Source organism: Falco punctatus (assembly GCF_963210335.1).
Source record: "Falco punctatus genome assembly, chromosome: 8".
Classification (NCBI taxonomy): Eukaryota; Metazoa; Chordata; class Aves; order Falconiformes; family Falconidae; genus Falco; species Falco punctatus.
The window spans coordinates 45,945,214-45,964,527 of record NC_137588.1 but is presented as its reverse complement, the minus strand read 5'-3'; the positions used below and the strand labels follow the sequence as shown (position 1 = coordinate 45,964,527).

Sequence of the window (19,314 nt, the reverse complement as noted above, 5' to 3'; positions counted from 1 at the left end):
AGGCAAAGCACTTCAGGAGGCAAAGCACCACTCGGGTGGGTGAGCAGATCTGACCTTCAGCCTCCCGCCTCATCACAGTGCTCCAGGTGTGCCATGACTGCCCAGAAACGTGCTGCCTACAGTGCTCTCTTCTTTAATCGTAGGGTAAGGAGCACTGAGCCAGCCTGGGCATCTGGCAAGCTCTATGTGGCTAAGTGCTTTTGGATGGCGCTGAAGGAGCCAGCACACACCCGTGGGTTCATCCACACACACAGCTACAAGATGCTCTCTCACAAACACATTTCCAGCATACATAACTCTCCCTCTAATCAAGCAGTCAGTTCTGTTCTGGTGGAGATTTACAGAGAGGTTTTTTTCTCTCGGAAGCAATAATAGATGGACAGCAAGAAAGAGAAGAAATTAATGAACAAGTAATTATTCCCAAAGTTGCTAACAGGAGTGATTCCTCACCCTGAGACAACTCTGGAAAACAAGACTAAAATGCTTAGGGGACATATTCTCAAAACTGCAGGTAATAGAACAGATAAAATGTATTTACAGTATCTCACAGGGGACGTGTACTTTTTATTCTGCTGAGGAATGTAATATTCTACTCCTCATTACAGAGTTAATAGGGTGCCCTAAAAAAAGTAACTTAAAGTGTCTTTAATGGCAACTGGGTCCATTTCCAGAAATGCAGGCTTTTCTCCTCTTCTGCTCCCCAAACCGAAGCACAACGAGCACATAAGCAACATTAATAATCTATGCAAATGGCACAATTTAACAATGGGCAAAGAGGAGGCTGGAATGGGAGGTGGGCTAAAATAACGCTCCCTCCACTGACACTTTCTAAGAGGAGGAAGAGGAGGGCAGACTTGCCTTCCCCAACTTCCCCGGTGCACACAAAGCCATGGCTGCCAGCTAACAGACTGCGCCTGAAGTACCTGCCAGCAGAAACAATTTGTCATGTGTCAGATCAAATAAACTCTTATGAGGCCACTGCACTCCCTGAAGCAGACGGCTGCCAAACTCCAAAGGAGAAATCCAAGAAACCTAGCCGGCCCATGTCAGACCCAAGTGCTTACGAAGACCAGCACACTTTTCATTTTTAAAACACATCAGTACAATGCAATCTGTTCCCGTGCAGCACTCCCACGCAAGGCAGCCATCAACAATATCCATTATTAAAAAGAATTTGGTGTTTAAATTATCAGTCTGGGCTGAAGCTCCTCATAGTCCAGAAACTTCATGTTCCTCATGCAGCGGCACAGCATCTCGCTCATCCTGGAGAGGCAGCAAGAAGGCTAATGTTTATCAAAGAGCCCTGGCGTGGTAACACGCCGCGATGGATTATCATCTGCCTGAGCAAGCGCTTCTCCCCTCCCTGCCAGCCTTGCGCTTTCTCACTAAAAAGTGAATTACAGATTACTTTTCTTCTAAATAGTCCTACAGCCTCTTTTCTGGTTCATTCCTGAGCACTGTCGCAGCTTCCCATTCCCTGGGCTTGTGCCAATCCAGCCCCTGTGTTGAGGCCCCTTGTGGGTTCCCCGTTTGCTGCATGGTCCTGCAAGAGCCATTGAAGCACTGGCCCCGGACTCCCCAGCACTGGCCCTGCTGTGGGGCACGTCGCTCTCTCCCTGTTATCCTGCTGAGCAGAACATGCCCCTAAAACTGCTCTGGGCACATCTGCAAGATTTACTCGTGCCAGCCAGTACTGTGGGGACCCAAATCACTCACCTGCCCCTGCAAAGACCAGGCGCAAGCACCTACTGGTCTGCACAGAGGGCATATTCCTCAGCCCAGGGCTCAGCTGCCAGCTCCAGATGTTCCAGATGCCACTGTGTTTCATCTGGGGCCAACCACCCGAGTCCCACCACAGCCAGGAAAACTGCTCCTTCCATAGAGGATGACTAATGGTGCCAGAAAACTTTGGCTGCAAGAGACCTGAGGTTCCTGGCTGGGAAGCTTGACCAGCCCGAGGAGGTTAGCTTATCCAGAGTGAGAGCAAACAGGAGAAAGGCAGGAGATCCAAAGGAAGGATGAGAAAAGCAGGAGACGTTGCCTCAAGTCACCAAAAAACCAACTGCCTGCCCCAAAATCCAACAACAGAGCCCTGAGTAACACTACACATCAAAAAAAAAAAAAAAAAAAAAAAAAAAAAAGAGGTGAGAAGAGGTAAAAGCTGGCAGCCTAAAGCAAGGAACAAGGGAAGAAAAAGGCAGCAGGCACAGGACATTCCCCTTGGTATTGGTACTACCAGCACAAACCTCATCTGTGTGGGTTTTTTTTACAGAATTTATTTAAAAGAGAATCTGACGCCTCATGACAGGTTATGTTTAGACACTATTTTCTCTGTACCGGACTCCTCTCCAGCCACAGGAACAGGCACCAAGCACAGGACACCATCTTGACAGTCTTACCTGGACAGGATGGTTGTTGCCTACAAGCACCTCATCCAGCGCAGAAAACGCCATCGGCCGGTACGTGCACCAGGAGAGCTGTAAAGCACTCGCAGCACTGCTTTCCAGCAAGGAGCAAAACACAGGCTGTTACCGTAACGCAGTAAGTGTTAAACCGAGATCTCATGAAGGAGGAGGTTAGCAGACACAAGTGTCATTTACTGCAATGCTTTTCAGGCACTTGCAGAGATCGAAAGCCAGGTTCCCACAGCCTCTCCCAGGTTTTACACGCCCCAGTTTCCACCCAGCAGCTCTGTGGACAGTGACCCAGGCCAGGTGAGCCAGCGGTGAGGGCCAGCACCAGGCACAGCCAACCCTTGCTCCCAGCCACCCCGGCCCAGGATCCGTTTGCAGGCAGCTTAAGCAGGCAAAGCTGTAGGCATCAATCCAGGACATGGGTTGAACTCACATCTCTGAACACGAGACAGGGGATCCTCCTCTGAAAAATTTACCTTTTTTTCAGCTCTCTGACTTGGAGAGATCTCAGAGAGAAATCAAAGGGCTGTAGTGCTGCAGGAGTCCAGGGCAACAGCAAATGCTGGTTATGTTTCTAAACAATGGAAAATTTCCCAAACAATAAGAGAGAACAAAACCCACGCTAGCCACCAGAAACCAGCCAGAACTCAAGGATGCTCCAGCCAGGAATCTCACTCAGCTCCTCAAGCAACGCTCTGCACAAATCCAAACAAAGGAGCCCATTTACATCATCACCGATGAATTTCTTTACCCCTAGAAAACTTGTACAAGTGCCACGCGTGTGAGTGCCATGATGATTTCTAACATCCTCCTGCTGACACTGAACAGACTTTCCAAGGTTTTCTGCAGACACTTTGTACTTGATTACCCCACACTCACTGGAAGAAAAAGAATGAAATGCACTCAAGGGCCACTTGCTTACTCCTGATTTCGGTACAACAATACAACAACAACATTTTTACATCCCGGCAACTTCCCTGTGCCAGAGCTGGCACACACCACGTCCAGCCACCAGAGACAGGAGTTGCCCACCAAAAGAATGAGCACCTCATACCCAGCCCTTCGGTTTTGTAACCCTGATGAGCCATAATGCATTAAGCAACAGTGCGCTATTCGAAACCAAGTCCAGAGCTTGCAGCAGAACTTAGATCACCCAAGGCTCCTGCTGGAAATTTTCCACACTGTAACAGTTTATTTTGTGGGTAGGAAGACATCAAGAAAATTAATTAAGTCAGAGTAAGAAGAAAAAACTCCCCCTAAAGTGAGTAACTGCACTAAAGCAGCAGTCGTGAGCAAGCCAAGTACATTTTAAGGGCTATACATTTTCACTTCCAGAGTCTCAGAAAACAAAACGGAGTGACTTTGTTCTGTATGCATATTGTCCACCATTTGTTATTGTCTGTCTATTGATGCTTACTTGAAAAACAAAATTTAATTAAACCCTACAGTACTGCACAGCCTGCCTTTGAAATATGCCCGCATTAGTGGATCATTACAGTAAATGAAATACAGCTTCATATTGTATTTTTCAAATAATGTCCTAAAACATTTACAAATTAAATAATACTCTTGCAGGGAAAAATTAAGAGACACAGTGTTTAGCAAGGGCAAAGAGATGTTTACAGATGAAGTCTGAAATCAGACGTGGAGGCAATGAGGCAGAGAGGTGCCAGAGGGCTCTTCTAGACCTTGTCGAGACGGTTCTCCATGTACCAGAAACTAGACAGAGTGTGCCAGTGCCAGGCGAGCAGAAAGGGCAGTGTCCCCAAGCCCCCAAGGATGTCAGCACAAGCTCATCCAGGGTCTGGGGTGCACCAGCACAGCCTGCCATGCCGGGGAGGTGCCTGCACTCTCTGCGTCCTTTGGGAACCTGGCCAGAGCCATACCAGTCATAGGGAAGTAAAGCCTTGCAACAACCAACTCCAAGCAGTGAAGATCTGTACTCCCAGCGGGGTGAGAAAAGGGATGCAGAAAGGTGCTCTTGTGGCAGGATGAGAAATGCAGCACTAACATTTACAGGGAGGAGGAAAACAAAGGGAGCTTTGGTTTCTCAGGGTAAGTAAAAACACAAGCAGGTTAGTGAGTCAATGTTGGTCATAGCAGCAATGCCTGATGCTGAACAAAGCAAAGCAGCATTTTAAAAAGCAAGTGAATATTACATGAGCTTTACAGCTCAGGTTTGAAGAGATCCAAGATTTGTCTTTTCCTTAATAGCATCTGGGGCAATGCCAAATGTTCTTTGACAAATTATTTACTCTGAGAAATCATTTTGCCTAAACAAGTGTAGCCCATTACCACGTCCTTCCTCACATCAACCTGGAAAAGGCTGTGCTCCGCAGCTCCTACAGCCCCATCTCCATGGTGATGCACCAACAGAGGTACAGACTCCAGCAAGAAGACAAACCTCACCAACGAAAAGGCAGAAGATGGCAGAGCTCTCACCGGTGTGAGCCCTGGAGAAAGGTGAGCTGCGTGCGCCAAGCACCAGCAGTGCTGGCAGGCAGGGCTTTCACGAGAAGCAGAGCATGCTGGCCTAGGAGCAGGCTGGAAACAAGGAAGAAAACCTTGCAAGGGCACCTCCGGATCTATTTTACAGGAAGACAGTAAGAGATTCACTGCTGCTGCCCATGCCAAGGATCAGCAACTGACAGCTGAATTCCCGTAGGTCCTGCCAAGTTCTCATCAGCATGTGAATCTATTATTTAAAGGAAAAATGTTCAGCCTGGCATATAATCATTGAAAGCTGTCAATGTCCAGCTCATGCAGGGCTTCCTCTGTGGAAAGGATCCTTCCCTGTGAATCAGGGACTCCTCACCAACTTCACAACTCCTCACCAACGTCACAAAATTAAAACAAACAGCTGCAGCAAGGGGTGATCCATTATGCATCGCCTTATTGGTGCTACAACAATAATGAGCACTGGGACCCCGAGGTATTACACAGCACACAGCAAGCTTGGGCAAAACCCACTGGAGTACAGAAAATGCAGCCCAGGACCCTTCCTAATAGGAAAATATGTTGGTAGAGGGGCATTGGGACCAACATAGCAGAGCTGGCACACAGAGCATCCTTTCTGCACTGGAAGGAGACTTCGCTGAGGCTGTGCGGGTCCAAACTGTCAAAGGCAAAGTCCTACCTGCCGACATGCCCTCCTCACCTCCCCCACAAAAGCCTCCCTCAGGATCAACAGCTCACGTCCACTCGCCTGCACGCCCCCACACCTGCTCTCCCATCAGTGGACAGTGCAAAAGCTGCCCAGCGGCACTCATACAGATTTAGGTTGGCTTTGCACTTTCCAGGCTGTGGCAAAGCCCCCCCCCGCCCCTCCTTAAAAGCAGCACCACCAGCTTGCATAAAAGATGAAGATTGCTGAGCCTCCTGCAGCCTTCCCGAGGTGAGAGCAATCTGTGCACACTGTAATCGTCAGGCAGCAGGAGCGCAGTGAAACCGGGGCAGCTAGACTGCAGCGTGAGGTTAAAAATGACTGGGTTTCACATTCACGGGTATTTCAAGAAACATGCTCATCTACAGCTCGCCAGCACTCTTCTCCACTTCTGAACATACCAAGAACAAGGTCTGAACATTTGAAACAGACCAGACTGCTACTCCCAGTCTGCAGGAGGAAATAAAGGGAATGGGATATCTGATAAGGAGGAGGGGGAGCAGCCCAGACACCTCTGAAAGTGCCCTGCTTCTGCAGTTCAAGGTTAAACATCTCCTTTGCATTAATGTCTCAGCCTGCCTCTCTCAAAAGCTGCGCCAGGTAATTAGAATAATTATAACTATTATTAGACCATAATATTATTATAGCATTTTTGCTACACTTGACATCTGTTGGCTGATAGATTTTACTGGTACATAAGAAATAATTGTGCATAGATTTCTTCAAAATGAGCACCAACATGGAAGACGTTAAACCGTTCTGCATTGAAAAAGTTAATTTTATGGAAACATGCTTGAAATAAAAATTCTAAAATCAACAGTTAAACTTTTTAAAACTCTCATTAAAGAAATTATTTGGGTTTAAAGTAGGCAGCTGTTAAAAAAATGCTGACTTTTCATTCGATACTTAAACACATATACCTGGCGCAGCATCTCCTTCAGATCAACATAGGCATCTTCTTCCAACCTATTCCAGTGACCCAGAGGTTTCTAAATCATCCCTCCACCTTCCTTTTTGTCTCTGCAGCAGGTGTTTGAATTACTTGGGCAAAGAGCCTGACTATGCAGAGAACTAGTATCATTAGGACTCTTACAACCTGCTCACTGAAAATCCTACAGAATTATCAGCAAACACACATCAAGAATAAAATACAGCTTCTTGCATCCCACAAAGCCCAAAGGGCTTTGCAAACTGGACTGGAGATGCAATCTATCCACCACCAAAATTCAGCTGTAATCCAGAGCTGAGCACAACCTTTCTACCATTATTTACCACAGCGCGCAGCTGCCCAGAGGGAAGTGAGAAAGAATCCAACAGAAACCACAGGAGTGCTTTAGAGAGGTTGAATATTCTCCCCTGGAACTGAAATTTGGTCTGCCATGGATCAATAAAGGGGAACAAACAGGGCACGGCTCTATCCCATTGATGATGTCCTGGAAGCACAGCCTGAGCAAACAACTGTGGCTGTTAGCAGCCTTGAGAGGGGGAAGAGACCAAAACCACAGAGGAACCCTGTGTTGTTCTTGAATTCAGTAGGGCCCAAATTTTACCCCACAGTTACACTGATGTGCAAAGAAAGATGGTATAGTGGGTATAAGTGCACTTCAGAAAAAGAGCAACCTCTTAAAGTTCAAAAAGCTGAACACAGCAGCTCAGTACTTACAGAACTCGGGGTGCTTAGAGCTGGTCGTGTGTGGACGGTGACGTTTTCTCCAGTTAAATGTATTCCAGTTAAAGTTACTCCTCTTCCTTAAGCTTAGTTCACACTGAGAAGATGACTCGCAGAGCCCTAGTGCAACAAGGGATCCCGCAACTGCTCCCACAGCGACACACTATTCGGGGATAAAAGTGAGTGTAATTAATTTTTTCAGAGCAAGTAATTTTTTTCCCCCAGAGCAGAGCAACCACACAAGGAACTTTGAATTACTTGAGGAGAAAAATGTATTTTTACTACCATAGTCACATACACACAAGCCTAACTCTCACCAAGGACACACCTACGGATAAATAAAGGGGAGCACGACACTACAGACACAAATTCTCCCACGCACACCCCACTGCTACCAAACCAGAGGCAGCTGGGGAGCTCTCAGTGGAAAGCAGGGCAGGGTGACCAGAGGTTTGCCTCTGAGCAATGCTAGTCCTAGCAAGTGCCAGCAGGAAGCCCCAGTTACATGAGGTTCATGAAAGCTCTTGAAAATCACCCAGGTCCTCAGCAATGGGGCACAAATCCCCTCTCCTGAGATGTGCCCATCACACCTCCGACCAGCATTACACAGGCTCTTCACTCTGTCCGACACGTTCAGGCAAACCAGAGAAACTCAGACTAGACAAGCTCACCTTAACGAGGCACAGTGCTCATTACTAAGAAAAAAAAAACCCAAACCAAAGCAACCCTCTCATACACACACTTTAGCTATCTATGATTCCCTGTCACAACGGGAGAAAAGCCTCACATATGGGCCCTCGGAGCTCAGTCCAGGTCTGCATCTATTCATCGTTTTCAGTAATGGCCTGAACAATGAAAGAGAAAGTACTTTCCTAAAACCTGAAAGGATGCCCAGCAGTTAAGAGCTGGAAGCACTCCGGAGGTCATGATCAGAATTGATGAACTGAAGAAAAGTCCCCAAAACACCCATGAATCAATAAAAAGAAAAGCAAGGAAAACAATGCAAAGAACTGCACTCGGAAAGAAGCAAAAACAAAGAGCAAGGACCCAAATATAGCACGGGAAAAGCTCTCTGGACAGAAGTAATGCTGAGGAAAACTGGGGGCTAGACTAAAAACGTGATGTGTGTCAGCATTGTGGCACCACAGCTCCAGCTGCAAAGACCTAAACATTGTTCTGTGACTTCAGAATCCCTAATTCTGGGGTAGAAGGCCATGCTCAGTGCTGGCTATCACCCCTAAGAAAGTTGCAGACAAGCTGGAGGGTCTGGGCAACAAGCAGGGCAGTCAGTAGTTTAAAACACACAGCCCCAAACCCATAAGGTTTCTCTGTCCCTGCTCCCCTCCAGGGTCTGGAACCAGCTCTCAGTATTTAACAGCTGCTTACAAGCAGGACAACCACACCTTGGGCTCTCCACTCTGTGAAGACAAGAGACAAAGCAGCCTGCTTATTTTGCTGCAAGGGTGAATTGGACAAGGTATCAGGCTCTCTGAGACCAGCATTTCAAGTCCCAGAGGGAACTTGCCCCCATTCAGATCCGCACTAACATCCACTGCTGTCCAGTCTGGAGCTGAGCATCTCTCAACTGGCCCCAGGACAGGGGCATGGACAAGGAGGCTTTTCCAGCCCTGCATTTCATTTTAGCATCCTCCATCTGGCCACTCCTATACCACTACAGCAGTGACATCTTGGAGCTAAATTAACAGCCTTTTCTTCCCCAAAATACAACGGAGCTGCCCACACTGCAACGCAGGACAAGCACAGCCATAACCATTTCAATTCACATTTTCATTACCTTTCATAAACGAAGCTCTTCAGCTTAACCTGCCACCAAGCTAATCTGGCAGTGAAGACAGCCTTCCCACGTGCTGCAGGGTGCTGACCTGGGCTGCCTGTGGGGAAGAGCAAGACTTCACTCCTCCTCCCTTACCCCCAAACAGCCCCACCAACCTGGGCAATGGGCTGTAGCCCATTAAGTGTCACCATGCAGCTGAGCAGGCAAGCCCTCCCTACCCCACACAGAATAATTTGAGACGACGATTACTGAAAGCAATTGAAATCATTGAAACAAGGTGTTTCAAAGCAGGCAAGAGCAGCTGTGCCTGTGCAGCTGATGCCATACACACACAGCTGCACCAGATCCTGACCTAAAGCTCTGCAAGAAATCCAGCAAGGGGACAAGATCTACAAATCATATGTAAAAGTGGGGCTTAACTTCCAGGAACATTTCCCATTTCCCACTGATTCAAGGGGACTTTGGGGGTTTTTTGTCAGAGCTTCAGGAGCAAGCTGCCTCACAAACCGCAGCCAGAAGAGGTTTGACAAAGCCTTCATTAGCATGTGCCGTCTCCTTTCACAGGGCTGTTTCCCAGAAAATCCTGAGTGTTGTGTCATCTTTCCCTTCAGGTGCTAAGAATATCTCTGTGTTAATAAAAAATAGTAACTAGCTTTATATGGAACTCATCAACAAAGTGCTCAACAAATCTTAATTAAAGCTGATTCACCTACTTCACGAGCACAAGTTAAATGTTATTTCTCAGAGGGGAAAGCTGAGTGGTAAGAGAGCTGAGGTGGGTTATAAAAGCCACAGAGGGAGTCAGTAGCAGACAGGATTAGCACACAGAAAGACTATTATCCCTAAATTTATGCCAATAATCCACCGCCTTACAAATTCTCAGGGTATAGCTGATGTGCTTTCAACCACACCTGCCCAGCTTGACCACATCTGCATTTAAGTAGTCTTCCATTTCCTTGTCAAGAGAAGACAGAGAGAGGGGTTGGGGGTGCTAGAGTTTTTCAGGGTTGTTTTTTATTGCTCAGGCTAAAAAAAGTCTCAGTCCTAAAAAAGAAGGTGGCAGTGGTAGCACCAGCACCAGTCTTGTGCTGCTTTAGGGTGCAGGGGCAGCGTTGCAGGTTCAAGGGTTCTTCTGACAACTCACTAGGAATTGCCAGTTTCCAGTTTATTTCTTTAAAAAGATCATATTTGCATTCCTTCAAATCTAGTAAATGTATGCTCATGCACATGGAACTTGCAGACACTGCTCTCACCTCTGTTAGCCACATTTCAACACTAAAGTTCACTTTAAGTGTGTACAGTTCTATATCCAGTATTTTGGATGCTTCCACCATAGAAATAAATGCCTTGGAGGCTGTCGAAAAACACCAACACGATACCAGCTGGTCACTTTAAAGCAGGATTGGGGGAACGAAAAGACAGGAAAAAAAGAAAGTCCAGCTATTAATAATGCTACTCCCAGAGCAGAAATTAATTCCAAAGGATCACGCAGAAGAGACACTGCAATAGCATGTTCAGTAAATGACAGGGTGTGCCATCAGCTTCTAGAGCCATGGAGACACGGCGGCATTTACGAGGTTTCCTACCAGGGCCGTACGCCCAGCAGCCTCCTCGCGGCTCTGCCTGTGCAGATTGCACTCCTTCCGCGAGGGAACTACACAGCGTCAGTGAAGTCACACTTTCTGCCTCTGAGCCGTAGCCGTGCTAGGTTAGAACAGAACACTGTAAAATAACTAACTTGCCTCGAAGAAATTGTGTCTACAGAACTTGTTAGGGTAAGCCTAGGCCATCTTGAGAGGTGGGTAGTGTTGATTATTTATCAAAGATTACTTTCAACGTGAATGTTAGTCAACCAATGAAGTTAAACATTTTAAGGCAATATTCCAAATAATGCTTATACGCAACATCCCATTTGCTCAGTTTTCACTCCCTGGCTTCGTGCAACATGTAACTTCGCTAGCTCTCCAGCAAGAAAGCCACAGGCAAGCTTGTACAAAATAATTAAACCGTTTTAAAATCCACGCCTCGTGTTACCGAGTGCGTACCCGAAGAAAAACCCACGTTAACGGCCCCGAGCCGCCCCCGCGGCACCAGGGAGCTGCCCACCCCACACCAGCCCCGCCGCCTGCCCCGCAGGCCCCGCACGGCCGCTCCGAGCGGCGGCTGTGCCCGAGCCCCGCACCGGGCCCTGCCCCGCCCCGGCACGGCACGGCGCCTGCACCGGGCCCGGACCGCCGGTCCTTCCGGAACAGGCCGCCCCGGGGGCGGCCGCCTCCCCCCCCGCCGTGCCCCCGCCTCAGGACCACTCTGTAGAGGCAGCCCCGGGCCAAACACCCTCAGCGCCCGGGCAAGGCCCCCTCAGGGAGCGCCCGGCGGCGGGCACCCCCCCAACGCCTCACCGCCGGCCGCCCTCGGCCCAGCGGCTGGGACAGGGCGCGGGGCAGCGCTGGGCCCCGTCTGCGGCCCGGGGGGTGCCAGGAACGCGGCCCCGGCCCCCGCCCCCGCCCGGCGCGGCCCCCCCCACTCACCGCTCCGCACCGCGCACGCGCCGCTGGCAGCCCGCCCCCCACCGGCACGGGCCAGCGCTGAGGCCCCGCCCCCCACCGGCACGGGCCAGCGCTGAGGCCCCGCCCCCAGCCCGCGCGCGCGCAGCCCTGAGGCGCCGCCGCGGCTGCCAACGGGCTCGTCCGCAGGGGGAGCGGGCAGCGGTCCCGCCGCGGGCTGTGCCGGGCCACGGGCGGGCCCTGGGGCGAGGCGGCCGCCTGGCCTGGCAGCCGTCGGGCCCTGTGGTTTCGGGGAAAAGGGTAAAACGGCTTTGCCGAAGAGCCCCGCGCCGCAGCGGGCGGCCGATCCCGTCCCTGGCTGGTCCCGGCGCCCCTCAGGCTCCGCCGGTGGCCCGCGGGCCGTGTAGCCGCCGAGGGAGGGAGCCCGGGCTCCTGCGCCCCCTGCCGGGGTGGCCAGTTCCGGCCTCCGCCGCGCCGTGCCCTCGCCCGCGCCGGGCGGCGGTGGGGAGGGAGGGGGCGACGCTTGCTCGGTGCGTGCGGGCGCGCCGCTGCCGGCCGCGGTCACACCTGCCCGCCGCTGGCCGCTGCCGTGCCCCCGTGCGTGTCACACGGTGTGAGGCAGGCGGTGCAGCCTGAGGTGAACACGGGGGTGTTACCTTACAGCCTGGGTACCTGGCGTCCCCTGGGCCGGGCTGCAGGCGTGAGGAAGCCGGGTGTGAGCCCAGGGGCCCCTTCGGCCTCGTTAGCTCGCAGCACTGTGCTGATTAACATCGGATGCCGAAGCATTTCCCACCCCTCTCCCAGCCAGTGACTGAATGATGGCGTTGCAGAAATTATGGAAAAGCCACAGCCCCGAGCTATGCAACCCTCCTCCCCGGCAAGGGCTGGGCTGTGGCTGAGGAGCAGCTGGTGCATGAGGATGCCCATGGGCTCCATCACACACCAGTCAGCAGCCAAAACCACCCTGCCAGCCCCAGAATTGAACTTGCAATGCTTAATTATCCAGTGAAGGATGCTCAGTGACAAGTGACAACTGATGGGCTGGCACGGTGTGAGGGGACCAGCAGGAAGCTGTGTGCCCACCCTGTCCCCTGGGCCAGTCTCGCCATGGCTCCACTGACCCGTGTGCTATGCTTTTGCTGCTGGCATCCACAACGATCCTGCAGGCAGGAGATTGATTGCAAGCAAATCCCAGCTTTCATTTCCAGTAAATGAAATGTTTTCAGTCTTTTCCAGGTTGGATGTAAACACCTCCAAATCAGAATCTGGAATCAAAACCCACAAAGCCCGTCAGGACTGCTCCACAGATTTATTGAGGTTTATGATTTTTATTGGGGCTTACAATTTTTCAGGCGGCTATGTGATTTCTGGCAAGACATAACTCCTGGTCTTTGAGTACGTGAAAGGGCTGCCCTACTGCTGCCTGTTCCTTCTCCTCCCTTTGGGACTCTGGGCCCTCTTGGCTCCCAGAGCAGCAGTGCCAGCAGCTCGGGACAGAGCTTATCTACCTGCCTCTGCCCAGACCCTGATGTGGCCTCTCTGGTTTCTGGAGAATTAGGTCTGGATTCTCTCTCTGAATCCAGCTGTTCTGCCCTGTTTCTGCCAGGTGGAACAGCACTAACAGAATGATCAGCCATCTCTCTGAAGCCACCATGAGTCCCCTTTCAAGCAATAAAATGCCTTCACACACCAAACCCAGGGCTGGCAGTTGAGCAGGGCTACTTGCAGCCCAAGAGCCAAATGTCAGCTGGGGCGCAGGGAAAGAGGAGTTTTGCCCCGGTTGCAGCCTAACAGCGATGCCAACGCAGCAGGGTGCCAGCGCACCAGCCTCATGACAGCCCCAGGCGGTTTGGGAAGTCTTGCTGAAATGCTTAGTCCATAGTCGAAGAGAGGAGTGCTGCTGCATCCGCAGGCAATACCAGCCTAATCCCGCCGTCTGAAACCACTTGCACATCAAAGAGATTAGAAAACACGCTCTGCATGTATTATCTTTCACATTTTGAGTTCTTCCGTTTGATCTGATGGGGTGGAGGGTTTTTTCCAAAGGTATTGGAGAAGATGGGTGTGAGAGAGTAATTTAGGGCTGGGAGTAATTTTTCATCAGTGTACTTAAAGACAATCACAGCACTAGGAGGGAGGCCTAATTGTGGAGTTGTGTAATTAGTTTTTATGTCACTGCAATTATTCTGTTGGCTACATATAAAGAACATGGCAAAATGCAGCACTTAATTTTAAATCAAGACTTGATTCTCTTTTAGTAGGTAATTGATGTTGATCACATCACTTAGCAGCGACTATAAAATGTGCTATTTAGATTGTAAAAGGATGGAGAAAAGGACTAAGCAGATAGGTAATTGATGGATCGCGGGCTGCATTGGTGGGAGGCAGCACTAATCCATCAGACTTCAGTTGTCTTTGTTTGTGGCCACTTCTGGGCATCGTTAGTGGCCCAGAGCATTAATAAGCACGGAGCTGCTGATCCCCGCAGCATCACACACTGCAGTAAACGGCTGCTCTGTCCCTGGACAGCAGCATCAACAGATTCATTTGCATTGAATGCAATTGATTCCTTGTGTTTAAATGCCTTCTTTTAAGGGCAAGCTTTGCTCAAAGCAGCTCAGCCTTGAGCATGGGGTGGGATTCAGGGATGATCTCCCTGGGCAGAGCATCCTGCCCAGGCACACGCTGGGTCCTGCCTGCTGCCCCCCTCTCAGGCAGAGACCACCAGGCACTGCCATCCAGCTCCCACAGGCTGCCTGCAAACTCGGAGCCGCTGGCATCCCCAAATACCTGCTACAGGCACCTCGGTCTTCACTTATCAATAGCGCTGCGCTGCTCAAAAGAGGAAATGAGAAAAGCTGAAGATGCAGAAATGGGTTATTCCCTGCGAAACAGTACTGACATCTTCTCGTCAACAGCTTTGCAAGCTTGACACTTAACTAGGGTAAGGGCCTGGATATGTTGAGCCAGTCCTACACCGAAGCAGCAGGGAAGCAGCAGGGAGAACTTGGTTCCCCCTGGGCAGGCTGGTACAAAACTTGTCCTTGCTCAGGACAAGCCCAGATCAATAGCTTGACACCACAGTATGATTCACTGTCACGATAACGTCGATAAACTTTTCCTTGCCTTTGCAACTGCCCTTAGTTAATTGATTTCAATGATTGCTGCTTCCCAGGCAGGAGCTGGAGGAGAGATGTGAAATCACTGCAGGGATGGTGCTGAGGCCACAGGTGACTCTGGGCCATCAGAAGTCCAGATTTCTGTAAGGAAAAGGCACAAGGGTTTGTGCCTGGGACCACTGCATGCTCAGCTGGAACCAGCTGCCCTCCTCAGGACCATCCACCTTCTCTAGCAGCTCAGCCATGACAATGCATCCTGAACTTGGTCAGAAATGTAGTTGCCCAGCTGGTGCTGAATACCCCCAGACACATAACTGGACATTCAATTTAAGTCCAAAAATAAATAACAAGGTGGTGTTGCTGTGAAGCCACACAGCGCTGTGCCTCACCAGTTAACTCTTCGGTTTTGGTGTTTTTTTCAAGTATCTGCAAGTAGTTTGGGTTGGAGGAAGACACAGAGGAAAGCCATGAGATGCTGTTCAATGCAGAGCGAAGCTGACAGGCACTGGGGACCTTCCCGTCCCCACCATGCCAGGGCTCTCCCAGATCACCTTGCCGTGTTCACAGGGCTTCTGCACCAGGCTGCTGCCTTCAGGAGGCTTCGATTGTCTTTTTCCCCCGGGAGGGTGCCAGGACTGTGTGGCATGAATGGTGTTGTTCTCCCAGATAATAAGCAAACTCTACAGGCTGCAGGAGACTCATTAGGTCAAGTTTCCAGGTGGCAGGTCCAGGCTTTCCACTCAATGCTTGCACCAAAATAGATGAATTTGTGGCCACTCAGTCACTAGGAAGACTCTCCTACCAGGATTGTTTCTGAAACACTTCTCCCCTCCAGCCTTTCCTTCCCCTCAACCTTTTCTGTCATGCTATAGCTCCAAAAGATTAAATGAAATTCAGGCTCCAGCGGGTGTAATTGTTTAACAACCTGCAGCTTCGGCGCCGTGCTGCATTGCCTCCCAGCCTGCCCCAGCCAGCCTCGCTGCTGCCAGAGAGCTGGCGGCAGCCACTTTCCACACTGAAATGATGAAACACATCTTTACAACCGAAGAAGTGAGTCATGACCCAGCCTGAGTTCAGAGCAGATTATTTTTGCAGTGCACCTGCATCCAGAGAAGACAGAGGTGAACACTGGGCAGGTGGGATGGCATCGCAGCCGCAGTGTTACCCCACTTGCTTTTAAAGATGCTTTCTCATCCATTTTATGTGCTGGGACATGGGGACTTTTGCAGGACCAGGTCTGCCACATCAGCATCAGCCTCTCTGAAGGATCAGATAGATCCTGCTTGCAGCCTCTCATCACCACCAACCCAAATACTATTTCATTTGCCATCCAAAAAAAAGAAAAAAAAAAAAAAAGACAAGATTCATCCATGGGCTCCCTCAAAGGCTCGGGAGCAGTAAGTGGGATGTGATGAGCCAAGAGGCTGTCCCTGCTCACGGAGAGGCTCTGCCAGCGGGGCCAGGGGTGAAGCATGAGGGTTTCCAGGTGAGCTGCTGCCCATGCATGATGGCACAGCTCAGTGTCAGGATCCTGGCAGGTATCAATCCCCGACGACCCTTCTCCCTTTGAAACACATCCACAGGACAGCTCAGCCCTTGTGGGAGCCTGGCAGCTTCACTTGGGGGAGCAAGGGCAGGCTCTCCCTCATTTCAAGAGCCCAGCAATGCCAGATGACTCCAGCATTTCATTACAGGTTATTAACGACATCATTCATCACAGCCAAGTGGTTTGCCACATGCAGGCTTCCCACTGGGCTTCCCTCACTCACTCCCGTTTGATATCAGATTTGGATTAAATTAGATAAGGTGGCAACAGTGATCAATTCAAAGCTGCTTTCCTACAAAGCCATGCACAAATGATTTAGAAGCAGAGGGGAGCATAAAGCCCGTAGCAAGAGCAGAGGGACCCAGCAGGTACATAAGCAATGTGAAGGGAACATCAAGTTTTTAGTGCTGCCAGCTCAGCTGGGACCACAAGGGCAGCAGCATCCCCATGGACCCTTTCTAGAGTCAGTCACCTCTAATGACCTAAGCTGGAGCCTTTCCAGGAGTCCAAGCAGGGGTTTAGGTAAGAATAAAGTCACCAGCATGGGATGCCAGAGGGGGACTATGCAGACAGTGCCAGGGCAGCTCCATCCCCTGCCTCCTCCCCAGGGACACGGGGGCCCTAGGACCAGACTTGCAGTCCCCATTATCCCCCGGCAGAGCAGCCCAGCCGAGCCAGTCTCCCTTGGCCTGCAGCCACAGTCCTTCCTAGGGCTGAAGGCTTCAGACCCTTGGGAAGCTCCCGGGAAGCACCCATCTCTGCTGCCTCCCCTGGGAGCCACATCCTGTGCTGCCACCTCCTTTTCACCTCATTTGAAGCATCCCCACGCCACAGCACATGGGGGTTTGGGAGCAAGCACAGGGACGATTAATAAAACACTTCCCATAAGGTGGAAACAAGGAGACCATAAATCTCAGTGGTGCCACGTACTTACAGGAGAGGGGATGGTTATGAGCCATTATTCCCTGCAAAAATGGGCTTTAAATCATCATCCATCACCAAAACCCAGCACTGAATGCTCTGAAGTTGTTTAGCAAAGCCTTTGCAGCTCCTTTCCACCATGGCGCAAGTGACCACGATGCTCATTACCTGGAGATATTTATTGCGCCTCAGCACTCACATTCTGCTGCTGCTGACGATACCTACTGGCATCTGGGAAGAAAACAGCCTGTAAAATACCAACAAGACCTTTTTTTTTTTTTAAAGGTCTCAGGTCCATAGCCCGTAATGACCAGGCTGCAGTCTTTAGGAAAACGGCTGGGTCCCACCATGGCAGGGCACAGGGTGCTCCGCAGCGAGGACCCACTGCCCCATCCGCCCCAGCAGCACGGCGGGGGAACAGAAAGCACTGCTGAGCGGCAGCGCAGCACGGTAATTGAAAGTCTTTTTGCTACTGGAAACCCTCAAGGCTGCCAGTCTCTCAGCTGAGCTGCTGCTTACAGACACTTTTTCATTTCTTCTCTGTTTCATCTAAACTTTCGATCGGATTCCTCATCCATCTGAGCTGCAAGGATAAATATAGAAGTAGAGAGGCATTTACAGCCCCTCTCCTGGGCTGGTTTCGTACATAAATAAGCTGTGTTTGCAGCACCCTCCTCTCTGCAGCAGCTGGCCTGGGAGCAGTGGGATCTGCCGAGGACTCGGCAGGGTGAAGCTTTTGGGGAAACTGGGTGACAAAGAACAGTGGGTGCTGCCAGTCATGTCCCCAGGTCACCGTGGGGAGAAAACATAAGCAAAAGGGATTGGGCAAGCGAGGGCCCCAGGGATTTCTGTACAGAAAGGAGAGAAAAAGCAACAACTGAAGAGCTGAAAGTGTGGAACGTGAAGAAAGGCTTTAATTTTCACAAAGTCTCTTAATCCATTAATCACAGGGCAATTTCTATACGGAAACCTCCCTCTTGCTTAATGCCACCTCAAGGTCATCCAAGATGGCAATAACTGTTTGGCACAGGAGCAGGAAGAGCGAGTGGGACAGGCTGCAGCCATGGGCTTGTCTCCAGGGATAAGAGATCAGCCCATAACAGCAACAAGCCAACACAGGGATGAGCAGTGACAAAGAGCACCAGACCCAGCAGCGGGAGAGCCATGGTGGGCAGTGGGGACGTTGGTTTCGGCAAGGGAGGATGCCCCGGTGCCTGTTGGCTCTCTGAAGGTTGCATGCAAAGGCTAGACAAACCTGCCTGCATGCCCAAAACAGGGCTTTTAGGGGTTTTAAGAGCAGGCTCTAATCCCTTCCCTTCCCCTCCACCACCATGCCCTTCCTCTCTGTTCACACTGCTGTGGCATTCATTCCCTTGCCCCCAAAGAGCTGGCGTGTGTGAAAATCATCCTGGATACAGAGGGAAGCACTAGCAGGACAGCAGGTGAGCCCCCAGCCCCACACCATGGAGTAGAAGGCCCTGGACACCTTTGAGATGCCATCTGGAAGGCTTCGACCAGGGCTCCAGCCCTGAAAAGCCGTTGGGGTTCTCTGCAGCACCTTTCTGCTGGGCACTGGGGCCCTCCACCGTGGTCACGAGCCTGGGAACCATATGGCTAATGGGTGGGGGTTGCTGCAGAGGGATCGAGGCAGAGAACAGAGCTGCTTGGGCCAACAGATTCAGAGCTGCACAGAACAAGCCAACACCCTGGGGGTCCTGAGCTGCTGCCTACAACGAGCATCACCCTGTGCATTACAAGCGAGGGTTCCCCTCTGTCTGACAGGGGTCTGGTTTAAGCAGGATGCTCTTCCTGGCCGCCTTCTTGGCAGGACCATGGACTGATCCATCCCCTGATCCTCACCTAATGCTTTTCTCAGGCTTAACCCATTCTGCTTTAATCCCATGTGCAAGTTTACCAGCAACGCTAGTTTCATCTCCAGACATTGCATCAGGCCAGCTGAGGTCTCCTTCTTTTCCATGATGGTCCTACAGATCTCAGACTTTCCTGTCATCTGGCAGATGAACATAGTATCGACAAACCCAACTGCCTTCCTGAAGCTGTTACCTGCTTTCCCTATGGGAGAAAAATAGGAAAAATTAGCATGCGGCTTCTTCCTTAAGAAATCAATGCAATCTCAACTCACTGTGAAGTTCCCTGACTGCTGTACTGGTAAAAACTAATCC

The 19,314-nt window shown here is 50.7% G+C and overlaps 1 protein-coding gene across 9 annotated transcripts in view; it reads right to left on the bottom strand.

Moving 5' to 3' along the window:
- The window catches only part of SIL1 (SIL1 nucleotide exchange factor), a 97,081-nt gene extending 85,453 nt beyond the window's left edge, over nucleotides 1-11,628 (bottom strand). The window contains exons 1-3 of one of the 9 annotated variants that reach the window (XM_080398313.1): nucleotides 11,441-11,537; nucleotides 10,616-10,745; nucleotides 7,241-7,409 (exon numbers count right to left, since the gene is read on the bottom strand). The gene's annotated coding sequence lies outside the window, so the exon portion shown is untranslated. Of the gene's footprint in view, nucleotides 1-7,240; nucleotides 7,410-9,041; nucleotides 10,596-10,615; nucleotides 11,362-11,440; nucleotides 11,538-11,569 lie in introns of those variants that run through there. The other 8 variants (XM_080398315.1, XM_080398314.1, XM_080398317.1 and 5 more) reach the window with 8 other exon arrangements.
- Between the last annotated feature and the right edge of the window lie 7,686 nt (nucleotides 11,629-19,314).